The sequence below is a fragment of the Ochlerotatus camptorhynchus genome, unplaced genomic scaffold (assembly GCF_037179485.1).
Source record: "Ochlerotatus camptorhynchus isolate MF236.1 unplaced genomic scaffold, CSIRO-AGI_Acam_v1.1 ptg000147l, whole genome shotgun sequence".
In the NCBI taxonomy this organism is placed as follows: Eukaryota; Metazoa; Arthropoda; class Insecta; order Diptera; family Culicidae; genus Ochlerotatus; species Ochlerotatus camptorhynchus.
In genome coordinates this window covers 1,163,250-1,186,342 of record NW_027040637.1, presented here as the reverse complement: position 1 = coordinate 1,186,342, position 23,093 = coordinate 1,163,250, and positions in this window count along the sequence as shown.

Below are 23,093 nucleotides of genomic sequence, written 5' to 3'. Positions count from 1 at the left end.
CAAACTACCGTATCCAAAGGCGTTCGAAACTCGACTCAAACAACTTGGTCATACATCGGACTACTGCTCGAACAAACCACGCTGCGATCAGTGTGGCCGGCAGAATCAGTCCTTGCAGTGCTCCTCCAAAATGCGTGTATGTACTGCAAGAAGAGCCTGCATACCCTGACTGCCCGAGGTCACATAACATATGTGGAACTTCATGCTAATTAATTGACTAAAAGATGACCCCTTTTTTGTGTTGTTGTTGTGGTATAACTGGTATAGTTGGCCATCGATCTGTCAAAATACAATTTTCGTGATAACGACACAGAGCGTTCACTAGAACCAATGTCGAAAACGTAAACAACTGCTTCTTTCGTGAATTTCTCGTAGTTTAAACTCAATCCATGTAAGTCACCAATTCTATCGGAAAGGGGAACTCTCCCTCTACACAATCATCGTGGTGGTTTACTAGAGTGGTTTTTTATTCTCGAGAAATTCGTGGAAAATGTAATTGTTAAACGTTTGCGACATTGGCTCTTATGAAAGAAAAGCAGATATATCCGGAGAACTTCGAGATTTGGGCGTAATTGCTATTGTAAACAAATATGTCAATCGCTGATTTCTTGCGAATAAAAGCTCAATCTCGCGAACAAACTATTCCAAATGACAGAGGAATGATTCCTCTACATAAGTGTGCTATTAGTTTTCTAGGCTGAATTTGTATTCGCGAGAAATCGGTGATTGAAGTGCTTGTTTACAAAAGCAATTGTATGTATGTATGTATGTAAAGGATACCACTCATTGTTGCAAGGCACAGCCATTAGACAGTGGATCATCCTCCAAGTATGACTTGATCAAGTACAATACCTGGTTGTATTCAATTTACCATTGTAAGAAGGGCCAAAAACGGAGGGGCGGACCCGTAAGCAGATACACTTACGCGCAATCCGCGGGATCAGGAGAATCGCCTTCCAATGATAAAATCCTACAACCCGATGTAGAACAAGCCATCATACGAGGGAACGTCCCAATGAGTGGGGAGAAGAGCCCGCCGTCAATTCACGAAATGTTAATGACAGGAAGTTGGCAATTCCACTCTCCCCATCCAAATCGCTTCAATCCGGTGCCCTGGTGGTCCCATCCCTCCCCTTTGCATTTAATGTGTGTATATATATATATATATATTAATATTGGCATTACCCGTTAGATTTTGTCAACACAATTTTGCCTTCTTAGCTTTTCAAAATCTTTAATAAATGCAAATCTTATCATCTGACCTATTCCGCGAGTCGTGCGAATCTCCACCACCAATGAGTCAACAAAAGTCACGCACTAGTGGGGTGACTCTCCGTGCAATCAAATGAAGAGTCACCTCACACGAGGCGACCACCGTCACCCTACTAGCGACAGAGAGCCATACTACTCGCAGAACAGGCCTGCAGGTGACGTTTAAAGCTCCACAATTTTACTGAAAATCTAAGAAAATTATTAAACAGAATTTAAAAATATAACTGCAGAGCACAAGCAGTTTAAATATACTGAGAACGTGTTGCCAAAATCGAACGGATACTTTATATGTTTATTAATTTATCTTACCTTGATGGACCAACTACTTACCTGTCCTTAATGGTCATAAGCTCCAATCGGTATTTCCCGGTAAATCCGATCACGATCCTTTACAACATTTGGCCGACACCAACGCGCATCATCGCAACCACTCAGCACTTTTTTCCTCTTCACTAAATTGAAGGGCTTCTAGGGAAACTATTTTCTTGCGGACCGCGTTGCGGTCGGACTTCACTGTTCTTCTCCTTCTTTTTCTCTTTTAACCCCTACTACGAGAAGATGAAACACCTATGTGGCACTCACTCTCCTACTATCGGTTGTCGCTGCATTAAAACCGCTGCCGCTCTCTTTCACCGTTTTCTTTTTGCTTCTCTTTCTACTCTCTTCGTCTCACAGAATTTCACTACCGCTTTACTCTGTATTCCTTTAGGGTGCTCACTCACACACTACTGTTTGCCGCTATATTTTTGGCTTTTTATTTTCCCCGCACTATCAGCTTCTTCTTTTTTTCCCCTTTCCTGCCTTCTCGCACTCGAAATTATCGCTACCGTTCGGCGTGGAATCCACAATTTCCACTCTTAAACGCAACTACCCTTGCGCTCCCCTCGCACACATATGCACACTGGGCCTCCCCGCATAGACCCTTCGCCCCTTCAGCAGCAATCCTGCCAAAAGCAGTCTCAATCACGTTTTTTCTTTCTTCTTCTATCACCGCCACCGATTGAAACCGTCACGCAAATTATAGCGCATCACCTGCGGATGTTAACCGCCACCTTATCTTCGTATCACTCCACCGCCTCCTTATCCGTATTACCGGACCAGCCTTCCGTCGAACACTTTGCTCGAACCAGCAACAGCCTGAACGCAGCAGCAAACAGCACACACGTCCGACTCAGTCGGTAGTCACTCACGTAAGATGCTTGTTTACAAAAGCAATTACGCCCAAATCTCAAATCACTCCGGATATGGTTGCATGCTCAGTAAGCATTGACGTTGACGACGACTTTTTACTCCTATGGTAAAATCCCATAAGCATCGGGCAATCTGTACATGAAGTCTAGCGAACTTTGTCTTATCTCTTCACTCCACCATGGTACCAGCGAGCCGCCGTCTTTTCATGCATAGATTGACAGTATCTTATGGGAGTTTCATAGGAGTGGAAGGGTAACGAAATATCTACCATGCTTCACGCACAGACTGACGTTTGCTAATGAGATTTTGCCACAAGAGTTAAGAGTTACAGAGTGGCGAAAAAGGTGAATTATAAATTGTCATGGTAATGCGGCCATTATTTTTTCGACTAGCTCTAGTCACTTTGTCAGTTTGTCAGTTTAGTGTCAAACAGTGAAGTTGTTATTTTGTTTTAAATCTTGAAGTATGTGGGTTCGAAAAAAATAGCGCTGTGCTCAGAAACCGATATATTTTTAAAAATTAAAGAACCCAATTGCATTCATTTCGGAAATTACATTAATTGAATGTAATTTACTGCAACCAATTTGAAGATTCATTGATTGTTGTATGTTGGAAAATTGTTCATTGTTCTTTTAGTAAGTCAACTTGTGAACGTTATGATTACATCACGAAATATTCTGTTGATGGATGTTAATGTTTGTCTTCAAAAAAAGTTCATTTTTTTCTAAAAAGGCTAGAAATAAAACTAGGGTAAGTATTCCAGTTGTTGTTCCTTTAGCCGTTCCTGGTAACTTTGAGGCTGCTAGCTGGAAGTCCCAGACTGGAACCTAAGACATAGTGGTAGAAAAAAACTTGTTAGGATCGCCTTTTGGCTTTTCGATCAACATTTTCACGTTTTTTAGAACAAAGTATTCAAAGTACTTCAATTAAAGTAGATCTTTGTGTTGGGATTTGAGCAAAAATGTTCATTTGAGAACCATATCAAGGGTTGAATCTTTGGGTATTACAGGTCAAAATTCTTGTGAATGGAACGATGGTCAGCATATTTTCCGCATAAACCGCAAAGTTTTGCTGAGTTTTGTGCAGTTAATTCCTAATTTGCGCGGCCGAATTTTTCCCCCTACGTATCCAAATTAAATTAAAGGTTGATGCAATTGGTTCCAAACAATGAGAAAAAGATCAGGGAAAAAACTGGTATATACATTTTCCTTTTAAGTTTACAGAAAGAGAAATTGAAAAATATACCCGCTCAAACTTAGATTTAGAAGACTGTACACAGTTAACATATGGTAACTTACAATGACATTTCAGGTTTAATCGTTTGGTGGCAGGTCATTGCATAAAAAATCTGTAGAAAATGTCAATCTAATTTTTGCTATCAAGCAAGGTGATGAGTTTGTTAAAGCTAGTTATATAGTTAAAAATATAGTACAAAAATAATGAAGGAAAAATAAAAACATAAGTTCAGAAGTGCTAAGAAAATTTAGAATTATAAACCAGGTTATAATTATTCAAATATAATCGGCTATCCCCTTGATCCCCTTTCTCATTTTACAGCTGGTATAATCAATTTGACAGATCGATGGCCTACTATACCACTTGAAATTACTGAAATGGGGTCGATTTTTGATGATCGAGTTCCACATATGTTATGTGCCGAGGTATAAACAGCAGGGAGGCAACATTAAGCGGTATCTGCAAGCTCGCTCCAAGAGAACAATAGCAGAACTCTTGAAGAAAACCGCTTCATCTTATCAGACCACACCGAAAAACAGTACTTTTCCATTTTGCCAGTTGATGATCTAGACTCTGACTCAGAGGGCGGTGAGGGTAGTCCGTTTGTCTTTAAAGGAAATGCGAGAAAACGTACCGAAAAAACACACCACCGAAAAGCCTCGTAAGGCCACTCGTATGGACCGCCCTCCCCCTTAGAAAAATCAAGAGTTAACGGAAATGCACCAAAACCAATTCCACCGGGTTTTAAAACTTGTTACGGGTGTTCAATAAAAAATGAGAATTTTTTCAGTCATATAGCTAGTAAAAAAAAATTTCAACGAATTCAGTATTTTTATTAAAAACATAATGTTTATTCTTCAAAAAAACGTCAATGAATATTGGAGAAGGGGCCCTGGTCAGCCGTATGACGTAACTTCGTCGCGATGCTCTCACAAGAGCGCTGGATGGCACTGAAATCATTCAGATTTTTTATTGAACACCCGTTAATTATGACAAGGACTTTCCGTCACTTCCGGGATAATCTAAAATCTCAGATGTCCCAGTTTTCGGCCAGAAAATCGGCTGAATAATCAGTAAGAACCTCCATGATCACGTTTTCAGGTATTGTGGATAGCTTCTTCAGTATATTCAATATCTGTGACTCAAAGCATTAATAATTTAGTGCTTCCAATGGTGGAAACTCTTTTCAAGCAACTATGTTCCATACATCGATCATATCCTTTGATGGATAACTCTCCGAATGTGGTCGGGGATATGATCTCTGTTCTTCAGTAGAACTGTAAATGTCTTATACCAAGTGTAAAAGTGTAATTACTGTTGCAATTTTCGAAAAAAAAGTGGTTGAAATCTTCACTATTTGATGCCAATAAAACATATTGTTTTGTAATTTCCCTATATCACTACATACGATAAACATGTGTGACAACACAACAGACGAAAAGACACGTTCGGGAAATTTACTAAGCCCGTTTCGTTCCAGACATTATGTTCAAGTAAGTATAAATGCAAGCATTGTTTACATCTGCATCAAGTCACACTGTCGTACGTATGGACAAATTCCTCAACTCGCAAGAGCCAAACATAAAACTAACTGCTAATTTTGCCCAAGTCAAATTGCCAGTTTTTGCCCTCCCGTTGACGATTGTTTGCCAAGCTAAGATCTCTCTTCTCTTCGGTGTTCTATGGCTCTATGGTGATGGCTGATGGTTGCCCTCGGGGCTTCATGTATGTGAACCTTTTTGCAGCTTCTTGGCAAATTGCCGCGTTCATAAAGATCTTTTTGTTCTCTTGTTCCGCTGGCTGCTGTCCTCCTTGTTGGCTGGTTAGGCGCTGATGATGGCAGTCGATTTGGTGATGGTACCTACATGCTTGTTTTCCTCCCGTTTACCCATGTTGACAGCCAGATCACGGATTGCGTACAAGGTTATGTTTCATTTGTTTAATTTGATTGTTTTTAATTTTCGCGCAATCTCCGACACATGCTTCTCGTTTGCTGCCGTGCCACCATCGCACACATGTGCTCACTGGATTAGCAAACTCGACTATCCATATACCACGTTTCCTAGCAAAGGTTGTCATTAGAGTGAGTGATTTTATTTGCAAATATATTAAATTGGCCTGCGCCGTGACTCGGATGGGATACCGAAGGTGAATGTAGGTACCGACGACGTGAGCATTCGCTGCGATGATGATTGATGCCTGGGAGACATTAACAGAGATTAACAATAGATTTTCGTGCGCTCGGTGCTAGTTCAAATTTAATCCTTGCAACATTTCCGGTATTAATGTGGTCTTCAGGTCCATTCTCTATAAGGCTACTTCTTCAAAACCAAATGATAAAACCAAAATTGTTACTTGGGATGTGTGGCGCTGAGCTTTGAATAATGTTCTCTTCATTGATCATGAAAGCTCACTTGAGCTTCAGTTATTGACAGATGTAGCACCGCGTTGCTGCACGAAACACATTTTCCCCATCCTCCACTACAGGCTGTACCTATATGCCTATCGATCTAGTGGGTGCTGGTTGGAATAATCGATACCCACGGTCGCCGGTTTGTGGTTGCAAGTATTTAACTTATGTACACACGAAACAAATTGTTGATGAACATGCAAGTTCTCGGTCCGCGCGTAATATGCTAGATGAAGCCAGTCATCATGGGTTTGATAATTGTGAATTAGGGCCCCGTAGAAGTGTGGCAGTAACCAGATTTTCTATCTACGTAATTGCTGTTTGCTTTAATTTAACATAAGTAGGTAGGTGCTACAATTTGGACTATTACTGGACACATTTATGTTCCTTAATCGTTAAAGGTTGCAATTCGCCAATCAAATTCTAGTTAAGAGATCGGATTTCACTGATAATGTAATTGTATTTTAATGGAATAAATGTTTTCAATTCGATGCCTAGACATATCAAACGTTCAGCAACACTTACAGAACTTAAAAGACACTGCATTTCACACGTTAAAAATGTCTTTTGAACGGTTGTCCAGTGATTTTTTTTATGATTTAACAAATTATGTATCTTGACGAAGTTATCTCTAACGGATTATTTTATACGGATAGACTTTTTAATAATTATTGTAGCCCTGCAAAAACTATTTCTGTTCGCCACGATGGTCATGATGGATTTTTAATATTTGATTTAATAGTAGATTAATTTAAAAAAAGTCAACAAAGGTTTGAGCCTCGCGCGCGTATTACGGATAAAGAGGACTGAATTTAACATTTGATAAAAAAAAATGCAATTTTGAAGCTTATTTGGAAGATACCTTGAGTTAGTAGTAAGATTTCTGGCAAATTTTGGAGGTTCGTGAGCATTCATGACATTGCTGAAAATTATGATAGCATCAGATTGCGGGGTTGCTAGTGTAATACGATGCTTTGTTGATTGTTCATTAGCTCTTGATTGCTTGTAATACTTATGAATATTTTAGGTGGACAAAAAGGCAAACTAAGAGGTGGACGCCTGAGCTTTTCCACATTTAGATCGCTGTGAAGCAACTGGAAACTCTAGAGGGAACTTATATTTGTAACTGTAACATTCGATTTTGTTTGCTAACCTGATTAAAATGTCATATTTAATTATCTTAAAGATAAATCGTCCAGCTCAAGAGGTAAGAGGTGGGACCATCATCATCATCATTATCACCATCATTAGTCACAATCGTACTCCACCATCTGTAATCCTATAGTCCTCGTCGTGGTCTTCATCGCCACCGATTTCTCCGCTTTTCCCAACATAGTCCAAAAGTATTTTACAACGTCACAATAACATGACATATTTCAGCATGGAGCGTGATACTAGATAATGCAACAAATCTTAACAGTAAGAACTTGATCCAGTTGGTTGCAAAACGAAGTTTGAAAACTAATTAATTAATTAATTTATCTTTATTAGGGAGGCTTTCAGCCTGGGGCTGGTTCGCCTCCAATTTGAAAACTAAGAGATTCATAACGCTTAAGGTGATACGATCCAGAAGCCCGGGCTCTGATGCTGTTCAGGTATTAGATGACATGTTTTTGTTTTGCTGCGTCGTTTTCGTTCTAGTGAAAATGTTATATATCTACAATTTTCATTTTAAAAAAGTGTTCATTTGAAAGTACAGAGGTGATGTTGAAAATTGCATTAAGTGAAAAATTTCAAATTCCTATCCGTTGCATGTGGTGCTGACTGTTATAACCTACACTCAGATAAGTTTAATTACCTTTTCGTTCCTCTGTCCTCGATAGGAAATATCCATCTAATTCAAGATGATTATTTCAAAACTTACTAAATACGTGTCAATCAAGTATTGCACTACTGCATGATTGAAAGTTTCAGTACATTATCAATGGAGTATACTTGCATCGATAATGTATTGGAGCGGGGCTTATCATGTGTGAAAATAGCTTCGGAATGCTTGCGTTCTTGAAATGGACTATTGTAGCTGCGGTAGAGCTGTCACCTTCTAACTCCCGGGTTCAAGCTTCTTGCATTCATAAGAAATGATTGCAGGCAGATGTTATCCATAATGCCACTGCCAGACAGTGGGAGTTAGGCCAAGGGTGAATCTTCATTCTAATCTACGATTCCACACACTATTAATAACCTTTTACACATCAGAATGAATTGTGCATATGTTTAGGTTCAACAAACATTTTCAGGCGCAAAGAAGCAACAGGATCGAGCTGATAACGTTTCTTAATTCCAAAATCTGAAGACTTTTTTGTAAAATATGTTTAGATAATTAGCAGCAACAACTGAATAGAGTTGTTGTTATTCACATCGTCGTGATTTTATGCTGCTAAATTTGTCATTTTTTTATCACACGGGCTATTGTTATTCGTTTTTTTTTTTCCGTTCGGTATACTTGCAATATTGTACTGGTTGTTAGTGGACAGTGTAGTTTGTTACGATAATCGGCTAATTAGAGCATATTTTGTGTTGTGAAAACAGTGAAAAAATTATCAAATCGGACATATTGTACACGACTAGCATTGAGCGATCTCGAGAATCCAATTCATCTTTGCGTATTAGAGCATCTCCACCGCTGTTGGAAACTGAGTAAACATGACTTCCTCCTGTGACCAATGCACTAAGCCAGTTAAAGGCGATGAAGAATCCGGCATGGCGACAGGATGATTCACCTAAAGTGCGGCGGCACAAAGCTGAATAAGGCTTTTCTGAACATTGTCCACACTAGCCCGAAGCTGTTTTGGATGTGTAACGAGTGCGCGAAGCTGATGCAATGTGCTCGATTCAAAACTGCCGTCTCGTCGTTTGGCAGTGTGATTAATTCTATCACCGAGAGACAGGAAATCACACACGCTGAGCTTAGGAAGGAAATGGCTAAGCAAGAACAGCAGATCGCTCAGCTATCAAAACGAATCGCATTGACAACTCCGACAAACTCTGATTTCATGCGTCAACCGCCATTAAAACGGCGCCGCGATGAAAGCTCGCTCACTAGCAAACCACTTGTTGGTGGTTCTAAAGCAGTAACAGGTGACAACGCCTTTACCGAGGTCCTTACTGTCCCTGAACCCACCGAGCTGTTTTGGCTGTACCTTTCTCGTATTCATCCTAGCGTGAAATCGGAATCAATCGAGAAGCTGGTGAAAGGTTGTGTACAGTGCGAAGATCCGATTAAGGTTGTGCCGCTAGTCGGATCGTTGCTACGATATTATTGTCCTGTGCGAAACGTGGCTCGCTTATCGAACGCTTTCCAGTCAAGTCTTCGGTCCTGGCTACGAGGTCTTTCGTTGTGATCGGAATCCTAACAACAGCCGTAAATCTACTGATGGAGGTGTCCTTGTAGCTGTCCGTAGCGGGTTGGAGGCAAAGGCAATCGAGAACGATTCATGGAACTATGTGGAGCAGGTTTGGACAGCCATCAATCTGGGTGATCGCACACTATTTCTATGCGCTCTGTACATTCTACCTGATCGAGTCCGCGACAATGAACTCATCGATACTCACTGTCGGTCAGTTTTCACAGTTGTCGAAAGTTCCACTCCAGTTGATGAGATATTCATTTTTGGTGACTTCAATTTGCCAGGCGTTTCATAGAGTCCATCTCATAGCGGATTCCTGTATCCAGATCCTGATAGCTCTAGATTTCACGCAGGAGCTATTAGCCTTCTCGACAACTACAGCGCAGCGACGCTTTCTCAAATTAACCATGTAGTTAACGAAAATGGTCGTAGTTTGGACCTCTGCTTCGTGAGCACACAGGACAGGGCTCCATCAATTTCCTCGGCTCCTTGTGCACTAACTAAGCTAGTTCCACATCACCCTCCTCTAATTGTCACTGTTGAGGACAAACTCGTGCGTGATTTCGGCGACTATACTGCTACGGTTTCTTATGACTTCCGTAAAGCTGACCACCGTAGCATCATAGATGTATTGTCTAGCATGGTATGGGAGAACATCCTTGATCCAGATGTCGTTGAGGCTGCAGCGCAAACCTTTTCACATGTCTTGGCATATGTCATTGACAGACACGTCCCGAAAAGAACTCACCACAAAGTGTCAGAAGTCAATCAAGAGAGCAGCATTGAGAAGATTTACGAAGTATCGCACGCTTCCTCTGAAACTACATTATGTGAGGCTGAATCACATGTACCAGCGAGTCAGTCGTGAATGCTTTTCAAGTTTCCAACGAGGCATCCAGCGCAAACTTAAGCTACACCCGAAATCCTTTCGGAACTACGTGAACGAGCAACGCAGGGAATCCGGCCTCCCATCGTCTATGGAATTCAACGGAGAAGTTGTTGCCACTGTTCAGGATATATGCCACCTTTTTTTTCCGAAAAGTTACACTGGCACTAATGAGACACTAACTGACGACCACATTAACTTGGCTGCCGGGAACGTTCCAGCAAACGATCAAACGCTGGGTGCAATTGATGTTAATGCAGAAATGATTTCTAAGGCCGCGACTCTGCTCAAGTCATCCTTCAATCCTGGACCTGATGGAGTTCCATCTGTATTTTTGAAGAGACATATTGCTAGCTTGTTAATTCCGCTTCTTCGCCTGTTCCGGATGTCTCTCTCAGGTGGCATTTTTCCATCTTGCTGGAAATTTGCGCACATGTTTCCCGTCCACAAAAAAGGAAGGAAACGAGCTGTGGATAACTATCGAGGAACATCGTTAAGTGCCGTTTCGAAGCTATTCGAGCTAGTGATTATGGAACCGTTGCTGTCCCATTGCAAGCAGTATTTGAGTGCTGATCAACATGGGTTTACTGTCGACCGCTCTACAACTATCAATCTGCTGTGTCTCACATCCTATATAACCTAAAGCATGTCGGATCGGGTTCAAACGGACGTTATTTATTCAGACCTAAATATCCGCAGCATTCGACAAGTTGAACCATGCTATTGCGATTGCTAAACTCGGCTGGCTCGGTGTATGCGGTAATCTTCTGAGTTGGTTTCGATCATATCTTACCGGTCGGCAACTAAAAGTTGCCATAGGAGATTGCAGATCAGCTAGCTTCTTCGCCACATCAGGTATACCTCAGGGAAGCCACATGGGACCGTTAATTTTTATACTGTACTTCATCGACGTGCATCTGATCATCGAAGCTCCTCGGTTATCATATGCAGATGACCTCAAAATCTTCCTACGAATCTGCTGAATTGCTGACTGTCACTTTCTTCAACGTCAACTGAATGTATTCGCTAGTTGGTGCAGGTTAAACAGAATGGTAGTGAACCCAGCCAAATGCTCCGCTATTACGTTCTCACGAAAACAACAACCGATAATATTTAGCTATGACCTGCTTGGCTCGACAATCGAACGCGTGAATCAGGTGAAAGACTTGGGTGTGATCTTGGATTCGCAGCTTTCATTCAAGCAACACATTGCATATGTTGTTGATAAGGCGTCAAGAACTTTAGGGTTCATTTTTAGGATAGCTAAAAACTTCACTGATATCTACTGTCTAAAATCTCTCTATTGTTCGCTTGTTCGATCGACGCTTGAGTATTGTTCAGCGGTTTGGAACCCAAACTACAACAACGGTGCCGAGAGAATTGAATCTGTTCAACGTCGCTTTCTTCGTTTTGCGTTGCGTAGATTGCCTTGGAATGATCCGTTTCGATTACCAAGTTACGAAAGCCGTTGTCAACTTATCGACCTAGAACTTCTCCGGACTAGAAGAGACACAAGCAGAGCCCTAACCGTGGCCGATATCCTACAAGGAAGGACAGATTGCGAGGCTATCCTGAGGCAAATTGACCTGAATGTTCAACCCTGACCGCTTCGTAATAACTTTATGCTAAGACTGCCTCTACGTCGCACAAATTATGGAGCATACGGTGCGATTTGCGGACTGCAGAGAATATTCAACAGAGTTGCATCTGTTTTCGACTTTCATCTCTCCCGTGACGCGCTTCGTCGAAAGTTTTCTTCTGTTTTTCGCCGGCAGGAGTTAAGATATTGACTATAAGATATACGTTTTTTAATGTTTATTTATGTTATGACCATGCTTGAATGTTTTTTTACCATAGTTGATAAGGTTAAAATCATTGGGGCTTCATCCGGCCTGTTGATGTAAAACAACAATAAACAGACAGATAAACTACTTACAGCTTCTATTTATTAAATGCTTGATATAACGATTGCCAGCAACGCCGACTGGGCGTATCCTACGGCTTACTCTCCCTACTAACAAAAATCCACCCTTCCCGTGACACTTATGAGGGGTCGTAGAGTTCTCTACATCTCTCTTAAGTAAGTGTCGGACTAACATTCCTCTCCTTTCCCCACCAGATGCAAGGACGTGACCAGGACAGCTCTGGTCTGTTGGAGGGAGACACATCCTTTATCTTTTTTTTTATTAATTACTTTATTTGTACAGACTCAATCGAATAAACTTTACAGAGCCGAGTTATCATTTTCGTTATAAAGGGTGATACGGTCAAAATTTGGTCAAGGGAAAACGCGTGTAAATCGGTGAAATCGTTTATTTAAAAAATCAAATTAAATTTCTTTTTCAAGTTCAATTAGTATAAAATTCAGGAAAAATATTCAGTTAGGCTTCCGCTTTTCCAAACCCGAATTGCCGGGCCTTACGCTTGACCCCTACCATCAGATTTTGTACAGCCACCTTGTCCACCTTCTTCGCCGCAGAAAGCCAGTTTGCCTTGAACTGCTGCTCGCCCTTAGCAGTTTTTTTGGTCTTCTTTAGGTTCCGCTTGACAATAGCCCAGTATTTTTCAATTGGGCGGAGCTCTGGCGTGTTGGGAGGGTTCTTGTCCTTGGGAACCACCTGCACGTTGTTGGCGGCGTACCACTCCATGGCCTTTTTACCGTAATGGCAAGATGCCAAATCCGGCCAAAACAGTACGGAACAACCGTGTTTCTTCAGGAAAGGCAGCAGACGTTTATTCAAACACTCTTTCACGTGAATTTCTTGGTTGACAGTCCCGGAAGCTATGAAAATGCTGCTTTTCAAGCCACAGGTACAGATGGCTTGCCAAACCAGATATTTCTTTGCGAACTTTGACAGTTTCATGTGCTTGAAAACATCTGCTACCTTTCCCCTTCCTTTTGCCGTATAAAACTCCTGTCCCGGAAGCTGGTTGTAGTCGGCTTTGACGTAGGTTTCGTCGTCCATTACCACGCAGTCAAACTTCGTCAGCATCGTCGTGTACAGCCTCCGGGATCGCGCTTTGGCCGTCGTATTTTGTTTATCATCGTGATTTGGAGTCACTACCTTCTTGTAAGTCGATAGTCCGGCTCGTTTTTTGGCTCGATGCACGGTTGTAGACGATACACCCAGCTTATTTGCGGCATCTCGGAGAGAGAGGTTAGGGTTTTGCTTGAAACTACCGGCAACTCTCTTTGTCGTCTCAGCGGCTTCCGGTTTTCGATTTCCCCCCGATCCAGACTTCCTGGCTGTCGACAAACGTTCCCCAAACACTTTAATTACATTTGTAACGGTTGATTTGGCAACTTTTAGCGATTTTGCCAACTTTGCGTGCGAGTAGCTCGGATTTTCGCGATGCGCGAGCAAAATTTTGATACGCTGCTCTTCTTGCTTGGACGGCATTTTGACAACTGAAGAGTGAATTCCAAAATCAAAATAGGAACAACTTTCTACACACACACACCTTCAAAATGAGGGGTGTTCAGGTTTTTTAAATGCAAAATTGAAAGAAATACGTCAAGTTGATATTGACCAAATTTTGACCGTATCACCCTTTACATTATTGATGTCTTATTTTTAAAGTTAAAGGAGTTGGACCGGATACTCGCGGTTACATCCTTTATCTAAGAGGTAGTAATTAATCACAAATTACTATGTAATAGCAACGGATGAAGGTGGGTCTTCTTCTTAACAACAGCTCGTACCACCTACGATATTGTGCAACCTGGTTTATGCTATGCTATGCTAGATGTTGTTCAAATATTAGAAAATCCATCGAGTTTTTTTATATCTCCTCAATATTTATTAGGAATGCTACTTAAGAAAATTCTTCAAAGTTTCAGACTCTAGAAAGAAATTCCAATTCCAAGAACATTCAAAATATTCTATAACTCAGAAGCTTCTGTAATGTTTTGATATTTAGTTCCATGCCTTTTGTATTTAGCTACTTAGAATATGTCTGTTGATCACAAAAATTTCTCCTAGTTTATAAAATCCTAGCCATGTAATCTTGAAAATTTAAATAATTCCCAGTATTTCGCAGTCGATTAAGTTTCGCTAAGGATCAGCTCTTTATTTATCTATTGACGTAGGATTACGTCTTTCCACAACATTCTGGAGGTGAAATTTGAATAAATCAAAATCGACCGCACTACGAAAAGTGTTCAAGTTTTGACAACTTTAGCAGATGGATTTTGATTCTAAACAAGCCAATCGATTGGAAATTTTTCTACGAATCTGCTAAAATTACTTACCATACCAATCAGGCTAAGACATTGTTGTCCTCTGCTGTCCGAAGAAGTCGTCTCCACTCTACTCGATCCATGGCCACACTTCGCCAGCCTCGTAGTCTGCGAAGGGTCCGCAGGTCGCCTTCTACTTGGTCGATCCACCTTGCCCGCTGCGCGCCTCTTCTTCTCGGGTCGCTTTCGAAAACCATTTTCACTGGGCCATCGTGCGGTATTCTTAAGGCGTGCCCAGCCCACCGTAGTCGCCCAATCTTGCAATGTGGACGATGGCTGGTTCTCCCAGCAGCTGGTGCAATTCGTTGTCCATTCGCCTCCTCTACGGTTCGTCATCCATCTGCACTCCTCCGTAGATGGTAGGTAACACCTTCCGTTCGAAAACTCCAAGGGCGCGTTGGTCCTCCACGAGCATAGTCCAGGTCTCATGGCCGTAGAGAAATACCGATCTAATCAGCGTCTTGTAGACAGTCAACTTCGTGCGGCGGCGAATTTTATTCGACCGGAGCGTCCTCCGGAGTCCAAAGTAGGCACGATTCCCTGCCATAATGCATCTTTGAATTTCTCTGCTGGTATCATTTTCGGCGGTCACCAGTGAGCCCAAATACACGAACTAATTGACCACCTCGGTTTCGTCACCGTCAATCTGAACTCGGGGTGGGAGACTAACATTGTCTTCCCGAGTACGTACGTTTCCGCCATCGTCTCAAAGTTCCGTGCCAACATGTCGATGTCATCGGCGAAGCCAAGAAGCTGGATGGACTTCCTGAAGATCGCGCAACTCGTGTCTATCCCAGTTCTTCTGATCACACCTTCTAACGCGATGTTGAATAGCAGACACGAAAGTCCATCACCTTGTCGTAACCCCCTTCGAGATTCAAAGGGACTCGAGAGTGTCGCCGATACTCGAACAACGCACATCACTCGAACCATCGCCGCCTTGACCAATCGCGTCAGTTTATGCGGAAATCCGTACTCGTGCATAATCTGCCATAGCTGATCTCGATCGATTGTGTCGTATGTGGATTTGAAATCGATGAACATATGATGTGTGGGCACGTTGTATTTGCGTATTTCTGCAGAACCTGCCGAATCGCAAAAATTTGGTCCGTGGTAGCGCGGACACCCATAAATCCCGCCTGGTATTGCCCCACGAACCCTCTTGCAAATGGTGACAAGCGGCGGCATAGAATTTGGGAGAGTACCTTGTAGGCGGCCCTCAGCATTGTGATCGCGCGGTAGTTAATCTACACCAGTTACTTTGTTGTTCTTCAGCCAGGCGATCTTCTCCTCAACTTCGTACAGATTTTCCATCGCCTCGCGATCTCGGTCTTCCTGCTGACGCTTCTTCCTTCGGAAGTTTTGTCTGTTCCACGCTTGCCTGTATCGCTCCACATTCAATCTCGTGCGGTGTTGCAGCATTTTCGCCCGTGCTGTACAACCTATGGCGGAACGGATGTCTCCTCAGCCATCTTCAAGAGAAGGTGCGCCAAGCTGCTGTTCCGTGGGTGGCGTAATTGCTCAATGTTGGGTCGCGGCGTTCGACTTCGACGGGTGTTATGCAACGTCGAGAGCGTTGAGCGCATGCATACTACAACTAGGTACTGGTCCGAATCTATGTTCGCACTGCGGTACGTGCGGACGTTGATAATATCGGAGAAGAATTTGCCCTCGATTAGAAAGTGATCGATTTGGTTTTCTGTGTGTTGGTCAGGTAATCTCAAGGCTTTGTGTATATCCTTGCGGGGGAAAAAAGATACTTCGGACTTCCATACCACGGGAGGCTGCAAAGTTCACGAATCGTTGGCCGTTGTCGTTCGATACGGCATGCAGGCTGTTTGGTCCGATTGCCTCCCGTCCTACCTGAGTGTTCATGTCGCCGATGACGATTTTGACGTCCCGTTGTGAACAGCCGTCGTACACCAGCTCCAGCTGCGCATAGAACGCTTCTTTCTCGTCTTGGGGTCTCCCTTCGTGTGGGCAGTGCACGTTGATGATGCTGTAGTTGAAAAAACGGCCCTTAATCCTTAACTTGCACATCCTCGCGTTGATCGGCTGCCAACCAATCACACGTTGGCGCATCTAACCCAGCACTACAAAGCCGGTTCCCAGCTCGTTGGTGGTGCCACAGCTCTGGAAGAAAGTAGCCGCCCGATTCCCGTTTTTCCATACCTTTTGTCCCGTCCAGCAAAGTTCCTGTAGTGCTACGACTTCGAATTTGCATGGTTGAAGTTTGTCATAGATTAACCTATCGCAGCTCGGGAAGCACTTCTTTATTCATTTTGGAGCAAAATACACAATATTAAACTTATACAGATATTGACACAGATTTTTCGAAGAAGAAATATAGATGAAAACTTTTTTATAAACAAAAATACAGATTTACTTTTGGCAACCCTGGTCCACGGTCGTAACTTGGATACAACATCTTACTTTTTTTACCCTTCTTACAAAGAAGGGTATAGATATCACTTGAAAAACCGACTATCGATTCGAGGCCCGGAGGGCCGAGTGTCATATACCATTCGACTCAGCTCGACGAGATCGGAACATGTCTGTGTGTGTGTGTGTGTATGTGTGTATGTTTTTTTTTTTTTTTTTTTTTTTTTTTTTTTTTTTTTTTTTTTTTTTTTTTTTTGGCAAGGAGGAAACCTTCAAAAAGGCCATCGTGCCACCGCTTGACGACTGGGCGCACAGTCGCGGTGACACGGTGTGTGGGATTCTTACCGCACTAAAACCTCCTTAGACGCCTTGCCCTTTTCCCCCGGAACCACTTGTCGTATTACTTCGGAGGGGGCCGTGCATTACGCACCTCACTTTACCTCAGCTAATTGGCGCTTCCAGTTCGCTGATCGTCTCTCCAATTTGTGAGCCATTTATCTCCCAGCGTCACGTTCTACTCGGTTATCCCTGGTGGTGGATACAGCCTACTCTGACGGAGAGTTCTCCCGGCTTCGGCTTTCAGTTCGCACTTGTGTGAGCACATTACTACTTTCTAGTTGGTCTTCCCGCCATTTTCGCTGCAGCGCTGACATGATCTGCGTTACTGCTCTGCTGACGGCGTTAAAGGTGCCCTCCTCTCGACACATTTCTTCGACGACATTCTCCGTGCTAAGGGCGAGCATATCCTCTCGCACATCATCAAATCTAGGACATTCGAAGACCACGTGCTCTGGTGATTCTTCCACATTCCCACACTCCGGACAGAAGGGTGACGTTGTGTGTCCGAACCGATGCAGGTACTTCCTGAAGCAGCCATGACCAGACAGGAACTGCGTCAAGTGGAAGTTGACTTCTCCATGCTTCCTGTTCACCCAGGTCGAAAGAGTCGGTATTAGCCTGTGTGTCCATCTACCGTTCTCTGCTGCATCCCACTCCTGCTGCCACTTAGCCATCGACTCCGTTCTCACCATTTTTCGTACTCCTCTGGTTTCTCTCGTCATATAGCACTCGTAGTCCTCCGCCAAGGTGATGCCGATTGGGATCATACCGGCGATAACGCATACTGCCTCCATCGAAATGGTTCTGTACGCACTCACGACTCGCATGGCCATGAGCCGGAACGTACTGCTCAATTTCCTTTGGTTCTGCTTCGTTTTCAGCGCTTCAATCCAGGCTGGACCTCCGTACCTTAGTATTGATGAGGAAACACTAGCCAGAAGACGTCTCTTGCTGCTGCTTGGACCAGAATTGTTCGGCATGATTCTGGCTATTGCGTTGATGACCTTCGTCGCCTTCTCGCAAGCATATTCGATGTGGCTATTAAAGTTTAGCCGGTCGTCGATCATCACTCCCAGATACTTAAGCATGCGCTTCGAAGCAATGGTGTGCTCTCCAACGGTAATCTCTGCCCGCTGCACTGCTTTGCAGTTACTGACCAACATCACTTCTGTTTTGTGGTGGGCTATCTGCAGCTTCGCTCCTTGCATCCAGTTACCAATCGTATCTATCGCCTCAGCCGCCAACATTTCCACTTCTTCCAGCGTCTCACCGGTTACCGTCAAGACGACATCGTCCGCAAAGCCAACGATCTCAACTCCTTTGGGCAGCTTGAGCGTCAGCACGCCATTGTACATTCCGTTCCACAGCGTAGGACCTAGAATGGAGCCTTGGGGAACCCCCGCCGTGATTCTAAGCGATTTCTGCCCCGTGTCTGTCACGTAGACAAGGACCCGGTTCTGGAAATAACTACTTAGAATCCTGCAGAGGTAGCCTGGAACCCTCATTCTATGGAGCGCCTTGGCGATGGCCTCCCAGCTGGCGCTATTGAATGCATTCTTGACATCGATCGTAATCACGGCGCAGTATCGATTTCCTCTCCGCTTCTGTTTGGAAGCTTTCTCGGCTCTGTCAATCACTGTCCGAATTGCATCCACCGTCGATCTCCCTTTCCGGAATCCAAACTGTCTCTCCGACAATCCGTGTTCACTCTCCGTGCATTTCGTCAGCCTGTTGAAGATGATCCTCTCTAAGAGCTTTCCTACAGTATCCAGCAAGCATATTGGCCTATACGATGCAGGATCCCCCGGCGGTTTTCCGGGCTTCTGCAACAGCACAAGCTTTTGTACCTTCCACCTATCAGGGAACTGACCATCGTCCAGACATTTCTGCAGCACCATCCTGAACATGTCCGGGAACGTCTGGATCGCCGCCTTCAACGCCACGTTGGGAATTCCATCCGGGCCGGGAGCTTTATTCGCTTTCAACCTTTTCGCTGCTGCTATGAGTTCCTCGTTGGAGACTTGTTCAACGTTGTCTTCATCTACCTCGCCATATGGTGTAGGTGGCCAGTTCGTTGGGTCATGCTGTGGGAAAAGTCCCTCCACGATGACTTTCAGCTTGTTGTGACACATTTCAACCGGCATCGTTGGGCCTCTGATCTTCGCCATCGCAACTCGGTATGCGTTGCCCCAGGGGTTGGCATCGGCATCGCGGCACAACTCCTTGAAACTATTTGACTTGCTCAGCTTTATCTTTCGTTTCAGTGCAGCCCTGGCCTCTCGGAACACCACCCTGCGCTCCTCTCTGTCTGCTTCTGTTCTTGCTCTCTGAGCACGCCTTCTGGCTAGAAGACAAGTAGCACGGAGGGTGCTAATTTCCTCGTTCCACCAGTAGGCTGGACGCCGCCTGTTCGTTGGCTCCAGTTTTCTCGGCATAGTTGTGTCACATGCCCTTGCTAATAATTCGGTCAACTCATTCGCACTTAGGCCCGGGACGCTGTTGTCTACCCTTAGAGCTTCGATGAAGAGATCCTTATTGAATGCCTTCGTCTTCCACTTCCGCTCGCTTACTTTCGTCCTCCGCATTTCCACCGGTGTTCGTTCGCCGATACTGTACCGGATCGCCTGATGGTCACTATGGGTGTACTCCTCGCACACTGTCCAGTTCATATTTGCCATTAGCGACGTACTGCAGAAGGTAACGTCGATAATGGATTCCCTACCATCTTTGCGGAAGGTGCTGATGGTTCCTTCGTTGGCCAGACTGACGTTCAACTTTGCCAGAGCTTCCAGCAGGCTATACCCTCTTGCGTTGGTACATCTGCTCCCCCAATCCACTGCCCAAGCATTGAAGTCTCCTGCGATGACGACTGGTCTCCGTCCAATGAGCTCTTCGGTGAGCCCATCTAGCATCTGGTGGAACTGCTCAATTGTCCATCTCGGGGGTGCGTAGCAACTACATACAAAGATTCCATTGATTTTGGCGATCACGAAACCTTCATATGAGCTTGCCACCACTTGTTGTATGGGATACCTGCCCATGACTTGTATGGCCGCCATTCCTGCTCTATCCGCCACCCAGTTACCATTATCGAGAGGGACTCGGTATGGCAATGATTGCAACGTCGCACTTTGTTTCCGTTGTTGACTGCCACAACAGTTGCTGTGCTGTGTTACAATGATTGAGATTTATTTGGGTTACCTTCATTATTGCTGGCCCACCATCGCCTTCTTGAACTCAGGGCACCTGAAACTTCCCGTCACATGGCCATTTCCGTCCTCCTTTTTGCAGAGCATGCACCTCGGTTGCTTTGTACAGTCTTTTGCAACGTGCCCCTTCTCTCCGCATTTCCTGCACAGATCAGATCTGTCAGGGCCTTTGCAGTGTCTCGCCTGGTGACCGAAGCCCATGCATTTGTAGCATCTCTCCATTTTCTTAGATACCCGAGGAATAGCTTTCAACGGGCACACTGACCACCCAACCTTGATTCGGCCAGTCTTCAGCAGCTCGTTAGCTGCGTCCGAAGAAAGTCGTATCAACGCCGTCTGCGTGCCACCATACGCCTTTCTCAACCGAATTGCCATCGGTACGTCTCCCAGGTTGCATTGCACCTTCAGCGCACTTTTTAACTCGTCTTCTGTTGTGATCTCGTCCAGATCCCTGCACTCGACCACTGACTCCTGGGATAAGGCTCTTACGTTCGCCGTCTCGCCAAGAGATTTTTCGACGAGCTCCTTAAAAGCTGAGCTCTTAACCGTAGGGTCCCTTTTCAGCTCGAATAGCATCTCGCCTTTCTGGGTTCGCCTGGTTTTCACCACATTCTCGCCTAGTTGTTTCAACTCCGGATCGTCTCTCACTTTCCGGAGGAGTGCTGCGTAGGACGTTTTGTCCTTCGCCTCAACAACCAGAGCGTCACCCTTGCTTCTCTCCCTACGAGGCCTAGGCTTCTCCTTATTCTTCCTGTCTTCCTTCTTCTTCTCTTCCTTCTTCCTCGCTTCTTCTTCCTTCCTCCTCGCTTCCTCTTCCTTCTTCCTCACTTCATCTTCCTTCTGTTTTTTCTTCCTCTCCTTCTGGTTCTCGACTTTACGCCACGCACCATTTTCTCCCATCTCCTTGATGCCTTCCTCGTCGTCCCTGCGTTTTTTGGGCTCCTCCTCATCTCCTGGCGTGTCCCTATCTCTCTTTTCAGGACGTGGATTTGTGGGTCCCTTCGGAGTCTCATGTGCATGAGCCAGTCTTATGCTCTCCTTGGCCTCCAGCAGAGCCTTTTCGGCATTTTCGGCCCTTTTTCTCCACTCTTGACATTCCCGATCTGCCACTGTTATGCCGGATTTGATACCGGTCACAAGTTGCTTGATCTCTTTGTGTACGTTGTTTTTATCCTTCACGAACACATAGAGATCATCGATCTTCCTCCTGACCTCCGTCATTTTGGTTCTCCCGAGCTGCAGTTCTTGGGATTTGCTACTACTGGATATTGGTGTGAATATCTGGCTTAGCCCAACGCCTGGCTGCTCTTCTTGAAACTTACTGCTGCTGCTGGAACTCGCAGTGACCCCCAGGTTCGACACTGGTGATCTCTGCAATATCCCACTCCTTGCGAACACGTTTGCTCCTCCGTTTTCACTGTCTGGCGTATTGCCGTCGTTCTTCATATTTTTTTTGGTTTTTTCATTTTCTTCATTTTTATTTTTTTCTCCAATTTTATCCATTCTGATGGGTCCCCCCTTCGGGCCGCTATCTCCACTCGTTGTATGTAGTCTCCTATCGTGATCCCATGGTTATCTATGCAAGCAGGGAGGCCATGCTAGGGTTGACACGGTCCTTCATGGGGGCCGTGTTCAGAGCCAGATCGGCGTAGGTCAGGAATGTTACATCTGAGCCTACTACTCACCAATCACCAATTGGTGACGAGTTTTGAACGTATCCGGAGGCCTGCCAAGGTTTTACCGGGACGGGGGCAGCCGCACTATTAGCCCACTCGCCATTTCAAGAAGGTGTCACCCTTGTTTACTTAGGGAGCAGAATAGCACGACTGTCAGCCCTGTAGCGTGGTATCCAATCCATTGTACCGTGTCGTGTCCATAGTTCCATGCCGTATCCAGTATGCCGTAATAAGGATCTTACTGGCGTCGATCCTAATGTGCCGGTTGGCACTCCTGCGGGTTGACGAAGCATTTCCTCTATCGCCGTGTTATGGTTACCGCGCCAGTGTTCGCGTCGCACCCCCTCACTTTGCTATTGTCAGAAGGACAACATTGCCCAGGCTACACCACGGGGAGGCGTGAGGTAGGAACTTGTGAGAACCAGAGCTAGGTTGTCAACTCACCATTTGTAGCCCTGTATGTGTGTATGTGTGTATGTGTGTATGTGTGTGTGTATGTAACGAAATGAATGCGCTCACGTTTCTCAGCAACCGCTCAACCGATTTGGACAAACTTGGCGCCAAATGATAGGTCTTGGGGTCCCATTGAACGCTATTGAACGGTTTTGGAATCGGTGAACCGGTTCCGGAGATATGGCCGGAATAAAATCCGGTGAATATGGGCCTTCACGCTGGATTTAACGGAAAACGTATTAAAACCATCATGCGACACATCAAATTACTTAAGAGATGAACTAGCCCCAGGCTAAAAATCTCTATAATAAAGACTAAAAAAAAAAAAAAAAAACATCAAATTACTACAGAATTCAAAAATAAGATCAATGCAAGTCGTGTTAAGTGTTCCAGACCACATTGGACACACTTGGACATGTTCCGGGTACCCCGGGGAAGTTGCTTGAATATGA